Source organism: Impatiens glandulifera, chromosome 3 (assembly GCF_907164915.1).
Source record: "Impatiens glandulifera chromosome 3, dImpGla2.1, whole genome shotgun sequence".
Classification (NCBI taxonomy): Eukaryota; Viridiplantae; Streptophyta; class Magnoliopsida; order Ericales; family Balsaminaceae; genus Impatiens; species Impatiens glandulifera.
Genome location: NC_061864.1, coordinates 51923878 through 51935208, shown reverse-complemented (window position 1 = coordinate 51935208; position 11331 = coordinate 51923878).

Below are 11331 nucleotides of genomic sequence, written 5' to 3'. Positions count from 1 at the left end.
CTATTATTGCTAGCTATTACCCCTATTTTTAATAATGATAATTGACAAGCTCACCTGTCATGGTTTTTTTCTCTAGCTGCTGGTAATGGAACAAAGAGAAGTAAGAACCACAAGTAAATCCCTTTGCGAAACGTGAACGCGCTTCGCGAAAATCAAATGAATCTTTCCTGAAACGGAATCGAATCAGAGCATCATCAACTACAAACATCATCATCGACAAGATAACAAACCAAGATGAAAAATAAGATGAATAATAAGAAAATCTAATGGTTTAAGGTTTGAAGATGAACATAATGAATAAAAGAACATAAAATCAATCCAATCACCTGATATTAGAACGAGTTTCGTCGTCGATCTATATAATGTATTCGTTTAGGGTTCCGACGCCGTGCCATCGCGAGAAGAGAGAGAAAAGAGAGAAAGAAAAAATAACGAAATAAAAAAAGTTGAGTATTTATATAAAAAATTTTTCGCGAAGTCCAAATGACAAATACATAAGTCTTTAGAGTCATTTCGTTAAATTTCCCTTTTTTTCTACATCTCAACTTTTCTGCTAGCTTTTTAAAAAAACTCAAATCCTAACCCTGGTATGGTATAGCGACTTCTCTCTCCTTTCAATCTCCATTGCTCTCGGCCGTCGTGTAATATATGTATACATTGTCGCCTTTGATTCGAGGTATCTCCGGTCTAAGTTGTAGCCGAACATTTAAGATTTTGAGGCATCCGGATGATTTATATCCATTATTGAAACTGAAAATGGCGATTAGGCATGCCGAAAAGCAGATCCGCCAGGATCCTCATTGGAGATTCTGTTACTCCATGCTCCACAAGATTTTCTCGTACTTTTGCTCTCGCGATTCAGAAGCTTGATAATGAGCTCGATCCGTAACGCTGTAAGTTTCTATTCCGTGATTCATTTCTCTTTTGCGTAATGTTCGATTTCCTAGGGTTTCTGCTTGCATGTTGGAGATCGATCTTGCGATTTTCCTATTCTGTAGCTGAGTAGATCGATTGGATGTTCAACAATGCAACTCTTTCCAATATTAGGCAAACCTGACTTAGATAGAGTCATTTAGTTACACACCATAAAAGTAGTTTTCATATGCATGCGGACAGGATCATGTTGCGTTCATTTATTATTGTTCATAGTCATCAGTTATCACCTCACTATTGTAATCATATCGCCTAAACCTCAACTTTCTGCCTTCTAATGAATCCTGTGGCCTTCTAATTTGGCATGTAAGCATTTTTCTTAGGAACTGGAGCTTTATGAAAACAGTCATTTTTTGTGTTGGAATGAATGTATGCAATTAGTGATTTGAATGAAACATGGATAATAATGAATCATTCATTTAGATGACAACTGTAGATTGAATCTGTTCAAGGTGGATTATAGTATATAACCTACAAGAATGAATGATTAGTGGATTTTGTAGTTGTTGATGTCGTTGAGACTTGTTTATGCCGAGATTTCATCTGGTTGTATTTTCTATTAACCCCTTTTCTCGGGTCTTATTGTTTCATATGAGATCATGCATTTTTTCTGGTTATACTCATTCTTGTGTTGACAATGCAATATTCACGTTTTCACATTTTGGTCTAGTTGTAGATGTTTCATGTTATATTAGTTGACACTATTTGACTGTTAGTAAATCCAACTTGAAATAAGATGGTAGATTATCTTCTTTCTTTCATTCCCCACCATTTAACTGGTGGATGCAGTTTGTTACTTTTAGATTAAAAAGTAGCAATTTATCTTTTGTTCTATGGTTTGCTTCTAGTTATATTCTTAGCTGCAATGCATTGCTTTTTTCTTTCGATTAAATGTTATATTGGCATGCCTGACCATTTATCGTGTGTATTGATACTTCTTTGTTGCAGAGGATGAAACAAACATAGCCACGGAGGTTGAAGTACCTATTTTGTTGGAATATAATCATTTATCTGACCATGGCTGGCATTTTTCATGTAAGTTCTTTTCCCATCAGTTTGGAGCATTATTATTTGAAATTACTAGAGGTTGTTTGATCTAGAGTTATTTTTATTAATGAACAGTTTTCTAGAAAAAAAATCTTTTTCGAATAAAAAGTTGATTCTTTGGTTAAATTACTAAAATATTATAAAAAACAAGTTAGAATATTTTCCTATTTTAGTGATCAAAGAAGTGATATAAATAATATATCAAAAAATGTCTTAATTTTGGTGCTGTCTTACTTTTGCATGTTATGATTTGGGAGGACCTGCTACTTTAGAGGCTAAGCTTGTCTAATTTGATTCCTAAATTTGATAATAATATAGGCTATGTGAATTAGCATAAACTGGGTTTACTATATTTCTAATCCAATTTACACTCTAATTGAACAATTTAGATAAGACAATTTAAATTATGTTGGATTTTATTTATCTGAATTATCCAAATTAAAAAAAGAAAGTGAATGAAATACAAATAAGGAACAAGTATAGCCTTGTTGTTATTTTAAAAAAAAAATAATACTTTTATATATTGAAATTAATAATGTTTAATATTAGTTACACTATTTATAGTTATAGTTTGTTCAATCACCATGCTCATAAAAAAAATGATTTAGAGAATATAAGAGATAACAAAAAAGAGTGTAAATTTCAATAATGTACAGAGAGCCTAACTATGAATTAATGAGCCTAGCTATGAATATACATTACTTTTGCATATTTCCCTCAATTTATTATCCTTTAACTATTTTAATAATGAACTTGTTTTATAATACTATCCTTTAACTATTTGTATTCTTATTTTAATCCCATTTTTTTTAAAATTGACATAATTCACTTTTTGTTGGGATCAATGTTAGCGAATATAAATATCAATTTATTCATTTTTCTGTCTCTTAAATATTTGTTATATTTCATTTTAATTATGGTTGACATGTCACATATATGTATGTTATTGTTTTCAGTCTTACATAAAGTGAATCATACTAATCTCATTAAGAATAAGTATTTTTTTTTTGAAAAATGTTAACTTTTATTAAAAAGATGGTAAAATGTATTCAAACGTTACAAAAAGGGCTCATTAATAAAAAAATATCGCAAGTCACATATGAAGAACTTGATAATCATATAGTAAGCTTATAAAAATGTTTCAACATGAAGCAAAACAATGGAATGTAACTCAATCAACAACCTTTAGCATCATAGTCTCGTTATCAAGGTCAAACAAAATATTATCATCTTCTCTTTTATATTTATAGAAAATATTATCATCTTCTCTTTTATATTTATAGAAATTGATGCACGTGTCTTATTGCTCATCTAATTTGACTAATAGAATCATCCACTCATTCAACCATCATCAATTATTAAGTTCATAATGTGGGGCTAATGGTATATGCAATAACTTTTTTTTTTTTTTTTTGTAAAATGTTAGTTCCTCGATACATAAAAATTTGTTTCAAAGAGGTCACTACAGTATTATTAGAACTAGCATTATCAACAATAACTATAAATATTTTATCAACTCCTCAATCAATCAAACGTTTTTCCACCGTTTTTTAGTTGATTCACTAAAGTGACTTAAAATTAGACAAAAATATAATATATTATTTATTTAACATCCAATCATTATCAATAAAATAACGAGTCAAATAAAAATAATTTAATTTTTGAATTGAAGTCCAAGTGTCTGTTGTAATAAAAATTCTTTGATCACTATTTTTGAAATAAGAAATAAGTAATGTTCAATTATTTATTTGTGTACAACTCGTAACAATATCTAGCAATTGTCTATCTAGATGATTTACGAAACATAGAACAAGTAGATAACATTAAATGTCCAACTCATTTAATATCAATACATACTAGGAATTCAGTTCAAAAATAAAATTATTTGTGTTCGAGTTGTTATTTTGTTGGTAATGATTGGATGTTAAACAAAATAATATTATGTTTATGTCCGATTCAATTCACGGGTGAATCGATTGAAAAATTGGTAGAAAAATGTCTAATTGATTGGAGAATTGATAAATATTTATTTTTATTGTCGACAATGTCATCCAATGATATTGTAATGGTTTGCATGAAATAAACTTTTTTGAATTAGAAAACTAACATTTTGCAAAGGAAGTTATTACACATGCGATGAATATAATAATTACTAATTTAATGGTTTTATTAGTCGAATTAGAGCCAGTACGATATAAGCGTCAATCTGCATCAATATTTTTTAAATTTAAACAATTTAATGAATTAGAAAAAAGTGTAATCAAATAAATGATTTTTTTGGATGCCTCAACTTGTTGAAATTCTATTTACTTAATGTTGAACACTACTATAAAATTTAAATGGTATTTAATAGATATAAAAGAGAAGGGTGTTAATCCTAAACCTTGATTACGGATTAAGATGTGAGGTGATGATTAAGTTTACACTTTTGTTAATGTTGAAACATTTTTACGAACTCACTATACGAGTATCAAGTTATTCATATTTGACTTTACAATATTTTTCTTAATTAGACAAGTACAAATATATGACATTGCAACAAGAATTAAAAGAAAACATGACCAATATTGTGGAGATATAGAAAAATGAATATGTTGATTTTTATATTCACTATCATTGATCCCCAATAAATATGGATTATGTTAGTTTTGTTTTAAAATAAATGAACGGTAAATAAATTCGAGTTAAAATGAGAATTCAAATGAAACAGTATATTTGTGAATTGTACAATGTATAAAGATGAGTTGAATCGACACATAATACAAGTAAAAGAGTGTTGTGTCCCAATAATCTTGAATGAAACACAACATGATGCTGCACTATAAAAGGCACCAAGTTGAATGCCACAAAGATGCTAAATCGATCGTCCGAAAAAGACTAGGTACAATTGATCGTAAAGATCCACCAAGACAAATATCGTGCCATACCATACCATACAAAAGACTTTCCTTAGGATGAGATTCACTTAAAAAGGGAGATAGCTAAGGGAGATAGCCAAGAAGGAGGAGAAACGACCAATTGGGATCGAAACCATTTTGAACCTGTTAAAAAAACTAAGGCCAATCTATCCATATGGGGTTGTTGATGTTTTCCTTGGAATATCGACAATCTCTACTCAAATAATTTCATAAATTTAATGTGTCGGCAAACACTACCCTAGATCAACTAGTAAATCTAATCGTAACATGGAGAGAATACTCTAATTAACTTTAGTGACAAAGATCTACCAGAATTTGGGCTAAGCCACGCTCGAGTTTTGTACATTACAGTTGAAAGTTACGTCTAGTAGGTACCTCTAGTCCTGCTAGACAATGTTGAACATCTGCCCACATTGATTTGAGCCAATTAAAGACCTTGAAGATTGGGATAAATTTGAGTCAGTTAACACCCACCGAGCAATGTGTAAGGAGATAATGCTCGAAGAGAGATCATTGGTACTTTACATACACCAGTTTAATTGACGAGAATTGTGTTCGACATACAATATCACGTCATCGACATTCAACCGTCTACCAACCTCGTTTTGGAAAGACCTTGGCTGCACAATGAATTATATTTCTTCACATCATAAGCTCAATCAAGTATATGAAGGGGCCCATGTTATCACTACACATGGAGACGTTCATCCGTTGGATGTCAAATCCTCGACCTTAGAAGCTGAAAGAGAAGTCGAAATCATCATATTTTCAATTGATAGAATAACGGTCGCATCTTATGAAGATGATGAGGAAGAATCAATTTTTTCCACTTAATTGTGTTGAAATAAGCCTATCTTGAACATGATGAACATGAGGGAGTTGGATAGTTAATCCAATCATCCTTCCGAGAAAATGCAAATTCGGTTTATGGTACAAGCTGACAGAATGAGACTTACAAAAAGATTGAAGAACAAAACGACTTTCAGTTAATGGAAGAGTTCTCTTTTCTTTTATAACTATGATAGGAACTATAACAGGCTATCCTATTGGCTATTGGCGAATGAGAGCCGTGTGGACTGGATTGAATATACCATAAGAAAATCGTGAGCTCTTCCTTGCTTTCGATAAGGCATAGTTGTTAGATAGAAGTCAACAAGTTCTAAACAAGGCATTAACTCTCTAGGAGATATTTGTGAACAGTGAGGCTTTCCTCATGAAGTTTGAGGTTGGGCATCAATCATATCAGTCGAACATATTGAGGATGTTCAACTACATATTAAGAGGTCTTTGAAAGACAATCCACTTTTATATTTTTGCACATGGTAAAGGCCTTTGGATCCAAACAATCCGACTTTATATTTATGCACTTAGTATGAGTCCTCCCCTTCAGTTCCATGGTTATGTTATTTAGGAGTTGATTCTGCAATCTAAAGCAAAGGTTAACGACTAACTAAGCACTAGGTACAGTCAGTTTTAGACAAGATAATCATTCACATTTGTAGAAAGAACTTACTAATCAACCGAAACAGCTCTTTCCATAACAACACTAATGTAGTTTAGCTTAAAATTTCATTGTCATACTTCTCTAGTAGCTTCTTAGGATATGATTCTTCTTTGATAGCTTCTCGCTTTATTTTTTATTGACATTATTCATAATTGTTTGTTTTGAAATTTCTCTTTATTTTTGAAAAAAAAGGACAAGGTCAGATCTGATAGGGCTGCCTAGTATGACTAAGTCAAAGCTCCCTTGCTGCTAGACTACTTACCAAAATAGAGTGTTGGGCAATTATCCATCAACGCAAGTGAAATGAACTTTTCACTTCCTTACATGTTCTATTTCTTTAACCAAAGTTTGATTGATTTCTCGCAAGTTCTGTCATTGAAAATAAACTTTTGGACACCTGAATCCCTTCTTATTTTACATTTTTCGTTAAGGATATCCAAGACGCTCAACTAGAGGGTGAGGATCGGAGAGACGCAATGGGAGGGCTTTTTTCCCTTCAACGATAGGAGGGAGAAAGAAAAGGGGAAATAACAGAGACCAAAGATGAATCTTTTTATCATTCGTTGGTCGCCATTTATCGATGACATAAAAGATCGTCGACAAGGGGTGAATCTGTCCAGATAAAGAGGCGTTTTGCCCTTAACCTTTATTGTAATATGGCTGAAAGTGTTTTTGTTTGTTTTTCTTGTGCTCTTGCTCCTACGACAATTGCTTTTAATGAAAAAAACCTCAACAAATTGCAAGATATTTTGAGAGTGAAGTGGGGCGAAAGCTCTCAAGAAAATAGAGATGGTTTTACGGTTATTCCTGCAAGACCAAAGAACCTCATCCAAGAAGTTTTAAGAGATTAAAGAAGAGAGACTCAAAGTAGTGAATCTAGTTCATTTTGATAATTCTGATTAGGTGGACCAATTGAATACAAAAGGAGGATCAAACAAGAGCTAATCTGATCACGAACTCGCTCTATTGAAGGTCCATTTCTATACGTCCGTGCAACCATTTCAGGTGTTCCTCGCATTAAGGCAGTCTCGTAGTCAACATGTGGTACTTTCCCCTTAAGGAGAGAAGGTCGAAGAAAGAGGCGTGTTGGTCACCCGAAAAGGACATGTAAGGAAAGTCAGAACGCTCTATTGAAGACTATTCATATAGGTTTGTGCACCCATTTCAAGTATTTCTTTCACTAAGGTAGTCTCACAATCACAGTCAGCATGTGGTGTTGTCATCACAATGCGAGAAGAAGGTCGAAGAAAGAGGCATGTTGGTCACCCTAAAAGGACATGTAAGGAAGGTCGGAATGATCTATGCATTTCTCAAGGTCTTTGATCCGGACTCCCAACCCAACAAGGTGGATGGAGAGGGAAAACATGTAAAGACGACTTTTGATCGAATTATCCAATGATATTTTTTTAAGTACACTAATTTGTTTTGAAGTTGCTTGATATGCTATGTGTAATTGACTCATTGTCGATGTTTAGTAAAAGTCATTGTCGATGTTTAGTAAAAGACTGGGACTTTCTAATCACTTAACTCCTCTTATGTAAGATCGAGATCTTGAGTTTACTTGGTAGTCGTTATAGTTTACTCTTCCTTATCTGATATGCATGCTGCTTTATGTTAGTCAACTTTCTTCATTCATTAAGTCGATTGTCTCGTAAGCCTTTTACATATTCTCATTTTTTCTGTGCAGCAGCTTATTGATGTTGAATCTCTAAAAAGATAAAGAATGCATTTTAGTTTTGTTGTTGCTTCTGTTTTAGGATTTGCTTATTCTAGTTGCTCTACTAAATGAGGACGATTTCGTGTCTAGAGGGAAAAAGAAGTGCGAAGAAAGAATTTCTTAGAAAAGAAATAAAAATCGATTATTAATTGTGCCAACACAACAAGGTGGATGGAGAGGGAAATGATGTAAAGGTAATTTTTGACCGAATTATCCAATGATCTTTTTTTTTCAAGTAAACTGATGTGTTTTGAAGTTGCCTGATATAATGTGTAATTGACTCGATGCCGATGTTTAGTAAAAGACTGATTTTATTTAATCACTTAACTCCTCCTCTGTAAGATCTAGATCTTGAGTTCACCTATCAAATCATTGTAATTTGTTTTCCTTATCTGATATGCATGCTGCTTTTTGGAAGTCAACTTTCTTCATTCATTAGGTCGATTGTTCCGTAAGGCTTTTCTATATTCACATTTTTTTCTGTGCACCTCATTGATGTTGAATTTATAAAAATGATAAAGAACGCATTTGAGTTTTGTTTTTGCTTCTACCTTAGGATTTGCTTCATTAGTAGCGAAATACTTGTTCTGACGATTTCGTGTCTAGAGTGAGATATAAGTGCGAAGAAAGAATTTCATAGAAAAAAAATAAAAAGCGATTACCAATTGTACCTTCCCATTTTCCTGGTTCAGGATGGAGATTGAGAGTCTCAAATTCAACTGATGGGAAAAATTTATTGCGAAGTAGCAAAAACAATTCTTAGTAAAACAATGCAAAACCTAAAATAACTCAAAATAAGACACTAGAAAAGCTAAAGAGATCTAAAGGTCACGAGTTTTATTCCATCTGCGCTTTGAATTTAAGCGGGGATCATGATTATAGGGTGTCATGCTAGTTCTCCTTAATTCACCTTAATTTAAAAAAAAAGACACTAGAAAAACATTAAAATTTTCCCTGGTGTAAGATGTTTTGGTTGACGGGATTCAATCTTGAACAATGCGTAAGAAAGAGAGTCTTATAAAACTAATGGCGACCGCGAGCAATCAGCCGCAACCAGCTAGACTAGAGGATCAGTGGCAGGGCCATTCAACGTGCACAAGACCATGTTAAATGCGCGAAAGGGTTGAACATGACCAAGGTGCACAACGTAGTCATTGTGCAAAGGAAGGTCAACCATCGCCTATCGCCAATGCACGTCCGCATATAGAGAAACGCCTAGGGCCCATCTTTAACATCACGTCGAGGTGTTGATGACTCGACGTCGGTGATCATTTGAAAATAATTAGAAAAGCTATCTTTGTCCATACTTCACCAAATTCAATCATTCAAAAAGGAAAATAATCACAATAATAGTGTGATCATTTCCCATCCTATCATGGCGTCATAATGTCTATGGCGGGAGAATCCGACATGGAATAGGATAAGGAAAATGGCTTCACGAAATTGAAGGGAAAATGTTGGACATCCCGAAGCCTTTAAAAGAATCCCCATATCATACTAAATAGGTAAAAAGACTCTAGATCGAGAGAAAAAACATAAAATCAAAATCCGTCATTGAAAGTAATCTTCAAAGCTTCGGTTTTTGAACTTTTTTAATGGATTCTATAGGCTTTCCGATCCACCAAAAAAGCTCCCCTAAGTTCATATAAGTGTATTTTAATTGGTTGTAAGATCTTATTCTATCTTTAATACAAGTTACAAGCAAAACTTAAATTTTATACACTTTTAAGTACTTGTGTTCTTCAATATTGCATTGTTCGTCATTTCGATGATTGAGGATTGATCCTTACATCATTTAAGAACTTTTTGTAGAAACTTTTTGTCGAACTGAATTTGATTTATTTATCTTAAATAAAAAAAACTCAATTTGAATTTAAAATACTAAAAAAATTGGGTTGGTGTTTTTAAGCTCCAGCTCAAGAATTACACCTCATTAATCATCCTAATAACTTCTAAATGTGATTTAGAGCATTTTAAAACAAATCTCAAGCAATTTGGTGAAGGTTTTTTAAACTGGTAATTAGTTTAGGGTTAGTCTAGGCTACATTTGGTTGTTGCATATCAATTCCTACGTGTGTAAGCAAACTTTTCACAAGTCCATAATTTAAATTTGGGTTGAAAAGTGCGATACCATTTTTTCGGTTAAGTTTCGGGTTTACCGATAAGGTTTCATCACACTCTTTACACGAAGAATGATGACTTTGAGCGAATATGGAAACATTTTACATGAAAAATGAAACTTCTTATATGGTTGGTTTGGTTTTGGTGGCTTAGAAACGAAATCGATAAAAAATGAATGTCGTTATTTGGCGCATACTAGAGGTTGAAGAAGAAGGAGCCCACACCTTATGTTGTGCATGGTCTACCCGTGCATCGAGCTCAACCCTTATGGCGTCCTAGCGAATTTCCTATCGATCAAGAAGTGCCCACAAGCGTAACTCCTTCCCAACCGAGGCCTTGCGCACATTGACTATGGATCATCCCGTGCCTAAACCGAAACCCACGAGCTAAAAATTGTTCGTTCCAAATGGCCTAAGGGCCTGTTTGCTTCCAGCATTTTATTTCTAATGTTTTAGCACTTTTGAAGCTTTATTTGATTTTTAAAATATACCACAAAAATTTAAAATGCTTTTAAATAAATTTTAAAATAAAAAATGGTTTCTTTTATTTATTTTCACATGACATTTGTACGTACAAATTGCATATAAAAAACTTATGATTTATTTATAAACTAACTTTATTATTTATATCTTTACAAGTTCAAAATTAAATCATATCTTTATAATATTTGTAAAATTGGCCAAACATTTAGAGTAGAAACGGTCATTTTGTCGGGCACAGACAAAGCGCTACAACATTTCCTATGTGTAACCAAATTTCGAATAACAAAATAAAATCTCAAAAACGAATTTGAGTATGCAAAATTATTTTTCTAATTTTCGAGAAAAAATAGTTGGCGCGACTCTACAAATCCAAAGCTAGCCAAAATCAAATCTTCTAACTGAAACTTTGAAAATAAAAATTGTTATCATAGGACGAGAATGTAAAAATAGTGTTATAGTTTTTTTTGACGACTCTATTGAGAGTCAAATGAGAGTCAAACAGGCTTATCTTGAAATAAATTTTTGACCATTCAAAATTTTTAAAATTCAAATTGATTTTACACTTAAAAAAAAGGTACAAAAACTTAAAATTTTGTATAATTGACATAC